Genomic DNA, 14689 nt, shown 5'->3' on the forward strand with positions numbered 1-14689 from the left:
GAAGACGAGATATAAATGTTTTTAAATTACCACAAACTAAGTCAAGGGCCCAGAGTAGTTACACACTTCATCATCAGGTCAAACATTCAGTTACTTTAAAACTATAATCTATCACCAAATACCTGCTAAACTAATGACATTCAGGCTCAGGTGTATTTTGTGTTTAGTGCTATTTAGCAACATTATTTACAGAGCAGAACAACAGATATGGAATACAGCTGATGAGAAATAACCTAATTTTTACGTTTCTCATCCACTGTGGAGCAAAAGTGTGAAAGGCTGTGAACCTAAAAAATAAAAGCGAGATATTAATAATTGAACATCAGAGGCTGTATTCAGTTTTAGTAGTTCTCGGGGCATTTGTGTGATGTTAACCTGTAGTTCTTTCCCTTGTATTGAGCTTTGAACGGCCACACAGCTTTTCCCATTAATTATCTAGACTGTGGCAGCCCACCGTATTCTAATTTGTCCCACCACAATTTCATATAAGAGATCTCTAACTTGGTGTGCTTGCTCACGCTGTTGTGCTACTGTGTGCTTGTGCTACTATGAACTACTTGCGGACTCTTGTTATGGTTCATAACGTTTTCACCGTAGATGCAGTCAGACCTCATAGTTTCACCTGGAGTTGTGTCATCCAATACAGTTCAATACAGTTCTTTCTATCTTCAGTCAGTGTACCTGTTACTCAGAATCTGTTGCACATTAGAGTGGCCATTGTGGGTATGCATGTGCACCCCTGTTACTGCCATAGATTGAATTAATTCTTTTGGAAACGCTGGAAGCATGATGGTTAAATAAAACAAAAGCATAATCTTTATTTTGACAGTTCACACCTCAGTTAAGTTTTTTTAGGTCCCATTTCAGTGAATGTGAGAGGTATGAGAGTGACACGAGAGGAAAGACACGTCATGTGGTCTGTGGAGAGACTGCTCTGTTCTGCACGGGGACCATTTGAAGGAGCAGTGGTTCTTATTTTTGGAGCAGTGTGAAACAAAGAGGTCTCTGGGTATGTTTTTGGGCACCCCTCCTGTCATGGTCAGTCCCAGTAGGGTGGCTAGGTGACAGGATGGCCTGACCATGCATGTAGTTGGCACTCAGGTTTCAGCTCACATCATGATGACACTGCTGCTCTGGGGAAAAGAGCACGTAGGCAGACACCAGCAACCAGGCAGAACAAACCTCCCAGTAAGGCCTCAGAGGGCAGTATGGAACAGCTCGGAGCAGCCAGGGAGACCAGGGCTTACACGGCTACCAGATCAATCAACCACTAGGAACACACCAGACAATGCAGCTCACTATTATCTCTGAGAGATTGTAAAGGAAATACTGTTGTTGTCTACTATTTAACCAACTGAATCACTGGAAAACAGCTTATTTCTGACTTTACAAAAGAAATTCAACTGGAAGCGTTTCCATTTAACTAAAACGCCACTAGTAAATCCAGAATTAAAATATGTTCTCTTGAGGTAATTTAAAAACACAAAAAAAACAAGACTTTAATGTCAGTTCACACCTACATACAGGTAACACACAACCTGAGATTTAGCTAGAGAACATCAGTGTCTCTGTGGTAATTCACAATTCTTATTATAAATAGTTTATTTTACTTTCAGTCCGTGCTCCCGCTGAAAAAAGGCTGCCCAGACACTTAAAATGGAAAATAATTTGTGTTTCTAAATTATTCAGATTTCTGAACAGATTATTCATTCTATAAACTGTACATCTTATTTCAATCATAGTTATACCTGCTTACAAAACAAAAAAAACTTTGAATTGTAAAATTAGGAATCTAAGTACAATGAACAGAACAGAATAGAAGCAACCGGCAGTGGCTGTTTAAAACTTACTTAATGTATTTAATCACTGTGTCATTGTAACTTTCCCTGACCTGTACTTTTGATGAACAACCCATTTAACCCATTTAACTGAACAACTTAAATGGTGTGATTATTTCTTCAATTGGAGTCATATGCAGTTAAAAAATCCCTAGCAAATGGGTTTTTGTATCAGCGTAGAAAATGGAAAAAGGGATACTTGGTTTATTTGTGTATATTAATCCAGTGTAATGTATCTTTATATAGAATTATTTAATTTTGAAATATGAACAAAATAGAAATAGATGTTAAATAATAAAAAATACAACCCAGGTCATTAAACAAAATGTTGACACAGCACCCCTGTTTGTTGATAATGTATTTTTTGCAAATTGATTCAGAAATTAGATTATTCAAATTACAACTAATTGACATAAACTGACGCAGGGGTTTTGTGATTCTGGGGAGTTGGGACCACAGGGCAGTTGCATGTTTTGCCAGGTTTGTAATCCAAGCCTACCTCCAGGTTTATAAAACCACAATATATCAAGTAAAAATACAAAGGAGAAAACCTCAGTGTTCCCAGTGGAAGCTACAGGTCTTATTACCTTTATACTATTCACTTCACTCTGATGTGAAGTCCGCACTGAGTGATTAAGCAGGAGGCTGTGTTTGGGTGGAGACCATAGACTGTATATAAAGATGGACGTAGTGTCCGTGACGTCACCCGTTGGTTTCTGAAGAGTGAAAATGAGGCTCTCAGTGAGTGTTTCACCCGGCGCCATCTTGCCGGTGCTGACTCCTCCTAGTTCCTGGCTAACCCATAAATTGTCAAAGAGGAGTAGCGCGAGTGGAGCTGAGGTGGGTGACGACTGACAACTGATTATATGATAGTTTAGATGTGATTATAATCTACACACACCACTGTTGTAAACAGTTCTCATATTTATTTTATATTTATCTGTTTTCACACTGACAGAAGTCGAGGGACTTGATGTGGACTGTTATCAACAGCACTGTGAGAGATTATCTCCTTGAATATTAAAGATGAGGTAGAAAGACATTTTATACCCCACCCTGAACCCGGCTGTAAACAGGTTTAAATGTGCTCTAAAGTCGGGCTTTTTAACATGGGAGTGAATGGCAATTGACACCCTTCTTGGAGCAAGCCTCAAGTGGCCACCCAGTGAACTGCAGCTTTTTGCAATTCCGCATCGGCTTCATCGCTCGTTGCCGCTTGGTGGAGACAGATATATCAGAATCCTGGACAAATAAAAAGAAATCTATCTATTGTATTTTTTCTGTGACTTTGAGTGAACTGACCCTTTAAAGTCAAAAACCGTGTTTGTGATTTCTGAAGATTTGGTAAACTGTGAGCCATACACACAGGGAGTCAGTCTGTGATGTATAGTTTGAGAGTTGTAATTCCACCTTTTTTTTTAAAACCGAGTAAATGAAATTGTGTAACCCAGACAGTTATCAGAGAGTCAGAGCTGGACCTGACAAACCCAGATCTACATATTAGTCAACAGTACATTAATATTCAAAGCCATTGAACTCCTGTTGTATCCCCCAACAAAATACATTACTTGTGCAGAGTCGACTTTTCCCCTTGGTACCTCTGAAAGGGACAAAGCTGGATGAGTCTCTGATAAAGAGGGGCTGAGGTTGCTGGGAGGGGGCGATCCCCTGTCTTTGCAAACACAACAACAACAGCAGCAGCAACACACTCCTCGCTGCACTCCTGATGTATTTTCAGGCAAAAACAGGCATATTTGCCAGCTGTGTAATTTACTGCAGCTCTCATTTGCATATTAAAGCCTTAATTAGCTCCTCTGAGCGTGTGTGTGTGTGTGTGTGCTCCTGTGTGTGTTTGTCTGTGAGTAAAGGGCTGGGGGGGTGTAGTGTAATCACTTGGACGTGTAGTGAGGGGAGTAGGGGGGGTTCTGGATTGGGGCCGGAGGGGAGCGGAGTCACTTCCCTGCCCCGGTTCCCCCTGTGGACTGGCTGGTTCTGATACAGAGCGAGGTGGAGCTTTTTGAACAATAATAGTCGACATGTCTCTCTGTCATTTTGAATCACTCCCACTCTTTCAAGAGGTGCGACCTGCACAATCACAGGGTTGAGGCAAGTAGGTTTTATCCTCTCAATGAGTAGAGGTGAAGGAAAACTGACGATCAGGAGAGGAGGGGGGATCAAAGAAACACTGCTCTGGCTACGTCCACACGAAAATATGTTTCCATATCTGAAACATCCCCTGTCCAAACCTTTTTAATAAACAGTCTATGGTCCAAACTAAGACATGCATGTCACATGACCATTCATGTACACTGAGCATGTGTGTGCCGGTGTAAACAGGACATCTACTCTAGTTGCAGAAAATACTATGAATGAGGAACAGCAAAGGTGAAAAATTATATGTGGGATTGGTTTTCTTGGACAGACAACAAGGTGAAACTGTTGCAGATACTACAGTCATTTTCAAACATCAACTCTGGAGGATGTTCGTACAATTGTGTCCGGACTTTCTCCGGAATTTGTCTTTCACACACGAAGAACGTAGCAAGAGGTTCTTTGTCAGACGTGTTCACAACAACACAGAGATCTGCAGAGCGTTCAGGTGAGGGCAGGCTTAGTAGAAGAAACAGGACTTAAAGGGGACATAGCATGCCCATTTTACCACAAGTTGATATGGTTCCTTGGGGTCTTAATGAAATGTCTGTAACATACTTTGGTCAAAATACCACAAGGATCATTTAAAACAGCACCCTTTTTACCCTGTCTAAAACAGCCCTCCACAGAGTGACCTGTTTTGAGTGCCTGTTCCTTTAAATGCTAATGAGCCAGCTCCCCCCTCCCCCTCTCCCCCCATGATTTTAAACGATATAAATTACATATTTTATATGATATAAATTATCAAATATGCATCCCATACTTTGTATTCCCCTTCTGTTGTCCTGGAGTTTAAATTTTCCCAATCACATAATTAAATGTCCCCCTCTGCCCATCCACTACAAGCACACAAGCAGACAGACAGAGAGAGAAAGAGAGGGGTGGGGGGGGCTTCAACAAGACATTCAACGGGTACAACAACAAGCGGAGAAAGCAGAATCGCGGGCTGACCAGCGCGGAGAAATGCTCGTCCCGTGTGAACAGCCAGGCAGCTAGGCGCTTGAGAACGGCGCTGCGCGGCGCGGCGCTTCCGCGTCCGGTGTAAACCCGGCGTAACGAGTGTGGGGGGGGGGGGGGGGGATGAGGTGGGGGGTGGGCCAAGGCCATGTAGGGAGACTTCCAGTGTATTGTGACGACACAATATACAGGAAGCTCATTCCAGTCACTCAAGCATGACGTTTCTGACTTAGAGGAACCATAACAAAACGCGCGAGTGTTTTTTTCCCCGAGTTTTTGGGTTGGTAGACATGCCAGATACCCACATTAACGTGTAGAAGTACTAACAAAGTGGAATTTTCATGATATGTCCCCTTTAATGTATTAATTCCGCTGCAGAGATCACATGTTTTTATTAACGGCACATCGACACTGGTGTCTGCTCACCAAAAACTCTCTTGTCATCTATTCGTCTGTGTCTTCTCGGTATATGGCACTGCTTTTTCAAGCAGAGATATGTGTTTTATTTTTGTATTTTTAAATTTTGCATGTCATGTGTTAGAAACATCAACACACCCACTCATTGCGGTGAATCCTGCTGTGGATTTCCTGCTGTGTTCTCACATTGGCCCCTCAAGACTTTCTGTGGACTGGCTGGAGAAAGTCTGCAGAAAGTCCGGAGTTCAGTGCATGTCTGAAAGCAGCTTATACTAAGATTCTAACGGAGATAAGAGTTTTGTGATTTTTAACATATAGTCATCCTCTTCATAAAAAGTAACAATGTATAATTTGGTGTGGTGATTAGATATCTCTCTGTATTATGTTTCTTTTTCTCCTATCCATTGACCTTACCGATGCCAGTAAACATTTTCAAATATAGTTTCAGTACAGAAACAAAGGTTCTTCATCAAAACTTTAGACGCTTAACAGCTTTGAATCACACACAGTGGGATTCAACATTTTTTGAGAAGCCACTAGGTTATTTTTATGCAGAGGAGGTTTTTCTCAGTGGTCATAGCCCAGTAAGTCCACATTCCCCATTCAGACATGCAAGGCGCTTGTTCAAACAACTTGGCATAATGACCAAAACACAGAAAGTTCTGCAAATTGATATGGGCTTCTTTTTAAAAGAGGGGGGCATATGTATATAAGCCCCGCATAAGTGGGGGTATCGGATCGCATCGCCTTTCAACGGGCATGTCCTGAGGCGCCACGCTCAAACAGTCACCCATCAGCTGCTGGCAGCCTCTCATCTGACTACCATGAAGCCCCATGTGTGTCTATCTCTCACGCTCCCTTCATCCACAAGCCACATCCCTTTCACTTTTGAATGGTGGGCTGACTGCAGAAATTGCCCCTGTCCACCATGTGCACTGAATATTTAACTATGAATATAAAACATCTTGGCAATATCTTGGCAACCACTCTCAAAAGTTAATGCCCCAAGAACTCTCTCAGCATACACCCATATCCTCCCAGTATCCCTTCTTTTTTGCGCTCATGAATCGATCATCCCACCCCTGTATGGAGAGATGGAAGAGCGGAAGAGGTGAATGATCTTCTCCGGTTGGGCACCAAAGTCACTGACTGAAGGCGAAACTCCTGACACTAAAGCTCTGCGGATGATAAGGTGAGATTCCTTGAACACAGTGCAGGGTTCAGGTGGAGGAGACTGACAGAGTGAGGGAAAACGTAATGACTGAGGAGTTCTGCGTTGGCAGTTTGCCTCATTTAGCTTTTCTCTCCATTCAGGGCCTTCCCTTCATCCTCACCGCCAAACAACTTTTCTCTCTTGTCTGTAATGGAAACAGGGGACAACAGTTTTGATGACAGATCAATATTGGCGCATGATGATGAGCTCTCAATATGTTTTTTCCCAGATCATCAGTAGGAAACAATTTGTTAATGGAGATTTAAAAAGAACAAAGCTGGGTGTGTTACCCCCCAAATAGAGTGAAACAAGTTTGATTCCTTGGATTTCACTTAACATTCTCAGCTCAGCAATCTGAGAGGCTCTAATGCTGCCACTCACACATACAGTTCATTGTCCTGTATTTGATGTTTTAATACAGAAATACAGTAACACCTGGTTTATCATCCAGGGGACAAACTGTAAGCTTCTGCATCAGCCCAGTGTCAATGTACCACCTCTTGTCCTACCGTCCAGTCTTACATGTCCCTCATCCTCTATCCTTGCAACACCCCCCCCCCAACCCCCTCGGCTGGTCCGGGCACCATGGAGTGGAGGTAATTGGATTTGTTGTCACCTCCACCGGCTTGCAGGCCTGTCCTGTCTGCTCAACTTAGGGATGAAGACATCATTGTGACAGGGACCCTGGGAGAGGATCAGCTGGTGTCCTGGAAGCTACTAAAAAAGCTGTGGTCATGCAACGGCCATGCCGCTACGGCTGCAGCCAGCTGTTACCTCTGCCACCTCTCCCCCAGTGCCAGCGCAGCACCCATTCAACAGCTTAGAAAACGTGTGTATTTGGGGTGGGGGATGTGGGGTAGGTGAATGAAGAGTGGGCAGCCTTATTAAGGCAGATGCCAGTCCCCCCTTTGTTCTGTTGGAGAGGTCAGAGAGACCCTCTCCAAACCTTCCTCTGTGGTTCCGGGCAATGTTGGCATTAGACACTGGGGTCCTGGCATTCTCAGTGACACACTGTGTCGCAAGGCATCTTATTAAAGCACTGACAGGAGAGTAGCCAAAGTCAAGGTCTGTAGTTAAGGCTTCACTGCAGTTGTCCTCCAGTTCACCCCATTGGGGATCAATTACTTATGTTTTCAGCATCTTGCAAAATAGATTATCTTCAAACAGTCAACAAATTATTATTATATGAACTGTTGCTGCTATCATTAATAACATCTTTACATCTATGATTATCACTCTTATTGTTTTCATGATAACAACTAGTCCGTCAGAGCTGAAAGATGATGGTTACACAACTGTTCCTGGTCTCTTTCTCCTCCCCCTGCCCCTCTCCTCCTCCTACCCCCTATCTCTCTCTCTTTTCTCCTGTCTTTTCCAGCCACCTCTCCTCTCTTCCTCATTTTTCTACTCACCCCAACCGGTCAAGGCAGATGGCCGCCCACATTTAGCATTTTCTGCTTCAAAGTCCCCAAAGTGCTTGCTCATTGTGGGAACAGTTCTTGTTATAAAAAAAAGAACAGAAAAAAAATTACCAGAAGAACAAATAATTGTTATTATAATAATATTTTATATTATTGATCAGTTACATTAGTTACACTCTGTTTGAGTGCATTGCCATAATGGCAATTGTTTTGTTCTTTCTTTGAAATTATAAACATGTCACAAGTTTCTGAATAAGCATGTAGTGAATTCATTTGGTAGTGAAATGAATGTTTTGGACATGAGACTGACCCAATGTGGTGGTAAGTGAAGTTCAGGCAGTGAGATGCAATGATGACAGTGGTGTTGAAGTGGTTGTGATGATGTCCGTGAAAAAGCTGTGGCTTTAGATTACAGTGTTGCAGGACATCATAATGTGATGGTGATGATTCCATTAAACATGCTTCTAAACAATCTTGGGCCTTTGTAGATTTTTGATTGTAAAAATGTGCCCTTCGAGTGTGAATGGGCATCAACAATATTGTCAACAAAAACTTTCAAATATGGTTAAGAGACAATACAAAACAAAAAGTAGCTGATAAAAAGGAAAGCTATGGAGAAATGTATTTTAAATTTCATCAAGCCAAAAAACTAAACAATGAGTATTTTTCAACAATTGTCATGTCTCTGTAGAATCATGCTTTGTATGAGTAGTAAAGTAGTATCCTATGCCTCCTAAAATATCTATTCAAAACCCTTTAAAATCCTCTGGGGACTATGATTTTCTACAACCCATTCAGTGTAATCCTTCCATTAGTTGTTTCTAAGTGTCAAACAAAGGCAACTGAACATGAATTGAATTCTGGTGAAGGATGCTTAATGTTCTCCACCAGTCTGTCTGCAGTTTTTTATTTTGGAACAAGAATAGCAGAAATCGTATTTTAAGTGATCCTATATTTGAAAAATTCTTTGAACCGGACGTCTGACAGCTAATAACAAAGCTCATATCTGAGATGTTTTTTCCTAAATGCGATCAAGCATGTTTGCAGTGTGGTGCTTTTTAAAATATGCACCGTGTCCATACAGGAATCTTGAAGCAAATGTGGTGCTTTTGTTCATGTGAACATATCATTTCTAATATCAAGACGCGAGTTGTGTCACAAGTCATTCACATTCTCCGTCTCATCTTTCTGTCTGCTACCTGACAAAACAAGTGAATTATCAGTCTGCTGAAGCAGAAAATACAAAGAAGACAAATACAAACAGTCCATGAAAACTTTAATGGCCTGCATAGAAATAAAAGAAATCCATATGAGAGACACATGAATACTGCATAAGCAATTCTTATGGCCTTAAGGAAACAATGAGTGCTGAGTAGGCTGACATTATTTATTTATTTGCTGCATGAGTTACTTTTGTCTTTGGATTTAACTGTGATTAATAAAAGGGTGTCTTTCATAAAATAAGGCCACTGTGCGCTTACAGTTATAGCTGTTTTATATGTTATGTTTTAAATGTTTTTATTATAAAGGAGTTGAGTCATCATACATGGCATCCAGATAAACAGGCCACTCTTTTCTTTTCTTTTTTTAAAGCAAACAAACATACAACAATGAACAGAAGAAATAGTCTTCACAGTGTAACATAAGAAACAGAAAGCAACATAAGTACTGGGTCAGGTTCTATCTCTACCCCCAATATCTTTGTAAATAATCCAAATATCCCTATCCAGAAGTTCTGCAAGTTGGGACCTGGGGCATAACTCTGCAGTAAGGTCCCTTCTGCTGAGCCGCATTTATCACATTGTGATGAGATTTCTGGAAATATTCTGTGTAATTTTGTCTTGGAATAGTGCAATCTATGCAATACTTAAAATTGTATAAAACAAAGCTGACATTAATCGAAAATGTATGTATATATTTCAGGCTCTTGTGCCAGATATCCTCTGATAACTGTTCACCCAATTCTGATTCCCATTCTGCCTTAATGGTGTTAGTAGTGGTCGGGGGTATACTCTGCAAAGCATGGTAAAGGCAGGAAATAATAATTTCAGACCTATCAGAAGGTTTTAGATAGTTATCCAGTTTGTCTGGCCCTGTACACTAAAAATCAGGAAGATATGATCTCACATAGCTCCTAACCTTCAGATATTTAAAGAAGTCCTGTTGTGGGAGAGCATATTTTTCTTGGAGCTGTTGGAAGGATTCGAACGCCCCTTCCAGTTATAGGTCACCAATACCAGATATTACCCTTTCCCTCCATGCAAGAAAAGCACCATCTGAATTGAAGGGAGCGAATGATGGATTTGCTATTATCTGTAGTGAGAATTGTCCTGAGCTTAAAATGTTTCGTAATTTGTTTCCAAATGCACATGGTGTTATGAATGACTGGGTTGTGACTGTAGTTTGTTTTGCTTAGTAGCTCACGTGACAAGAAAACTGCACATGCGGAGAAAGGTAAATGGTCTTCCTGCTCCATCTTCAACCTATCAGGTAACTCTGCCATATAGTCCAGCCAGTAGGTAATGGAGCAGATGTTGGCGGCCCAGTAGAGCCAGCCCTCCACTTATCTTAGATTTACAAAAATGAGCTTTCCCTATTCTGTGTGTTTTATAATCCCACACAAATGGAAGAATAATTGAATCCAATCGTTTAAAGAATGCTTTGGTTATAAACACGGGTATGTTCTGGAGGAGAATAACAACTGTGGGAGAAATAACATCAGAAAATCATTTGTTCTATCAGGAGCATCCTCCAAAACCGAATGTTATTCTGGAATTTATCTATCAGGGGATCAAAGTTAGCCATAACCCTTGTGTTGTCCCTGCTTCCCCCGGCTGTTGGCCCCCTCACATAGCCCACCCCATATTAGGACGCACATGTAGGGCAATAGACAAGTGAGCAGCCCTTGCAGATGTATTTGTTACACCCGCGGCACACGGTGTGAGTTTTACAGTCCTTTTTCCTGGGGCATATCTGACACCTCTTCCTCTTACTCGCCCTGAGCGGGGCTGCTGCGGCGGCGACTAGGGCTAGGGAGGAGGCCGGACGCTCGGGTCGAGCGTCGTCGTCGCTGTGGTCAAGAGCTCTCCGCGCGGCGGCGGCTTTCACAGCCTTCACAGCCGCGGCGGACGCTTCCGTGCGAGGGATGCGCTCACTTCGTGCGATGAACGGAGTCACGAGAGCCTTTCCCAGCTGCTCGAGGAGCACCCTCCGCTTGTTCCGCTTGCCCGGCATCCAGTCTGGGTTGATCTCTCTCCATATCACGAAGGCATTGTACGAAGAGACGTCCAGTATGTTGTGGAAGACGACCAGGGGCCAGCGCGCGGTCATCCTCCTGCAGCTGTACGTTCCGATCACCTTGTCTAGGTTGTCCACGCCTCCTTTGTTGCGGTTGTAGTCCAGGACGATGACCGGATTTCCATCCTCGCGGTCGCTGATGTCGGCCTCTGGGTGCCGTGTGCTCAGGAGCACCACATTCCTGTTTTTCTTTGGGATGTAGGACACCAGAGTGGCGGTGTGCGTGAATGCGAACCTGGATGAGAACTTGTTCTTCCGAACCGTGCCGACCACGGTGATCTTCCTCTCCGGGAGCTGCCGCGCGAGTTCGTAGGAGGTGAAGTAATTGTCGCACGTGACGTTGCGACCGTGCAGTCCCTCCGTGACATCGAGCACTACCCGCAACCCCTGGTTCCGTTCTGGCTGTCCGCCGCTCGGCTTTCCGGTGTAGACTTGCATCTTCCAAGTGTAGCTGGATTTTGCGTCGCAGGCCACCCACGACTTGATCCCGTATTTCGCCTGCTTGCTGGGCATGTACTGTCGGAAAGGACACCGGCATCTCGCGGCCGTCGAAGCGCAGCAGTCTGGAGTACGTGTGAAAGACTTTGAGCGGCATCGTGGCACGATGACCTGTACACGCCCGCTAAGATCAGCAGCCCTACGTAGGCGCGCAGGTTGGTCTCGTCCATCCCTTTCCAGTCGTCGCCGTATTTTCGACGACCCTCCCGATTCGTCAACTCCAGGATGATGTTCTCTACCGTCGGTGTGACGAACAGGCGGAACGTCGAGGCTAGGTCACGGGCGGGGACCCCGATGGGCATAGCGGCGGCGCTTTGAGCCGCAGCAGAGGAGGAGGAGGAGGAGGAGGAGCAGCAGCCCTGTTATTTCTCCGTTTCTTGACAGGAAGGTCTCTCTTTCCACGAGTCCGGTGGTGGTGGTGGTGGTGGTGCCGTGGTCTTGTCCTTCTTCTTCTTCTTCTTCTTCTTCTTCTTCTTCTTCTTCTTTTTCTTCTTCTTCTTCTTCCGAGGATGAGCACGATGACGAATCTGCAGCAGCATCACACACTGGGTCGTAGTCTTCGTCGTCTTCGTCATCTCGGTCTTCTTCTCGGCCTTCTTCTCGGTCTGCTTCTCCATCTGCTTCTCCATCTGCTTCTCCGTCCGCTTCTCCGTCTTGCTCTTCCGTGTCCTCTTCGGGTTCAGAGGATTGTTGCTGGGAGAACAGCTGTTGGAGAACCTGTTCTCTGGTGAAACGCACTTGACGTGACATCGTGACCTGGTCAGGGAGAACGGCACACGGAGAAACACACCGGCCTCTCTGTGGGGTCAATTAGACCCACAGAGAAGCCGGTGTGTTTCTCCCGAGATTACAATTGGAATCAGCTGTGGGTCTAAATGACCCCACAGAGAAACACCCCGACCTCTTTGTGGGTCTAAATGACCCCCCAGGAGAATCGAGAATGACAATCCATTGGTCTCAATTACCCCAGGAGAATTGGATAATGATAACCCGTGGGTCACCCTAACCCTAACCCTGACCGGCCAGGGCTTGCGGATGATCGCACGCACGCACGCACACACACACACACACACACACACACACACACACACACACACACACACACTCTGGGTCAATCCGACCCAGGAACAACACGAGGGTTAAATAATGAATTATAGTTTTAGTGATACTATTCCTAAGTATATAAACCTTTCCTTTGTTATCCTTGTTGATGGAGTTGATGGAGCCATTCATGATCCCTAATACGAATTGGCATGAGCAATCAACAGGTCAATCAAGGAAAGAATTGACGTGATCGATTTTTGTGGTTGAGATATGAAAAGAATTTCATCTGCATACAGGGATTTTTTATCAACAATATACTTTGTGTTATATCCATGAATGTCTGGGTGTGATCAAACGCTCTCAGTGAGGGGGTCTATCGTTAACACAAAGAGCAACAGGCATAATACCGAAAGATCCTCTTTGGGGTGTCGCGAGGAATACATAACATTGAATAGGTGCCACAAATTACAAAACGATTGTCTTTGGGGAATAAATACGGTCTGGTTAGGGTGCACCAGTTTTCCAGTCAAATGGCTAAGCCTTTTGGCCAAAGCTTTTGGGGACAAGCTTCAAGGATTTCATGATCCACGTTTAGTAAAGATATGGGTCTATCGGATCCCACCTCTTCCAGATATTTTTCATTTTTCGGAATCAGTGTAGTTTATCAGTATACAGTAGTTGCCTCATTCAATGTATACGGAAGTTCTCCATTATCAAATGCCTGCCCAAACATTTTATTTAAGTAGATGGTTGAATTTCTTATAAAAGTCATTGCTAAACCCATCCGACTCTGGGGTTTTGCCATTTTTCAAAGATTTAATTGTTTCTGTAATTTCCCTGCATGTAATCTCGGCTCCCAAGTGGTCGCGGTCCGTTTGACTTAAAGTTGGGAGTATGCACTCATCAAGAAATGCTTGCATATCCCTCGGTGTTGCCCTCATTTGGGATGTATATAGCCTCACATAAAACTGCAGGAATCTTTTATTTATGTCTTTATGAGGGGTTAAGATTTCCCCTGTATTTGATTTAATTCTATGGATGGCGCGTTCATTCTCCAATTTGCGTAGTTGTTTTGCAAGCAGCTTCTGCAGTTTGTCGCCAAACTCGAAATGCTTTACTAATTCTTGTTGAGAGAATTTCATTAAGTTTGTAATAAAGTGTTAAAATCTGATTTAATTTCTCTATCGAAGGCCATTTTGCATTGTCTGCATCAAGCTTGTGTATTTGGTCTTGCAGTTTTAACTGTTCTTCTTTGCTATGTTTCCGCTTGGAGGCCTGGAACGAAATAAAGCATTCTCTTAAAGGGCCCATGTAAAATGAATTTTCTGGGCTTTTACTATCCATAACTACTTGAAGGGGGTCAGTAGGTACCCTCAAAGTATGAAAACAGTCACTCCGCGGTCTTTTTCACTCAGTCCATTCTAAGAAATATGTTATAGAAACGTCTCCCCCATATGAGTCATTCGGGATCGCACTCGTCTCTCAGCCCCACCCAGCCGGTACCAGTCCAGGCTCCAAACCCACCACCCCCGCTCCCCGTCACCTCCAGCACCACCACCCCTCCACACCGAACGCGACACCAAGCAGACATGTTGCTGAGCTAGCAGCTTGTTAGCCACCACAGGCTAACCACAACAAACAACACTGAAGATACACTGCAGCGTGGAGTGATGCAAGGAAGAGAATGTGTCTGTGCACATTCCTCCTTAGAACGTTACTGTTCAAGACCAGCGGTTACGCTTTATTTCTTCTGACGTGCAGTGTCGGTGTTGAAACTCTGTTGTGAAACTCCGTACTGTAACTCGGACGTTACGCCTGCATTGGCCAACTGTCCTACTAAAACTTGAACAAAC

This window comes from Hippoglossus hippoglossus, chromosome 22 (genome assembly GCF_009819705.1).
Source record: "Hippoglossus hippoglossus isolate fHipHip1 chromosome 22, fHipHip1.pri, whole genome shotgun sequence".
Classification (NCBI taxonomy): domain Eukaryota; kingdom Metazoa; phylum Chordata; class Actinopteri; order Pleuronectiformes; family Pleuronectidae; genus Hippoglossus; species Hippoglossus hippoglossus.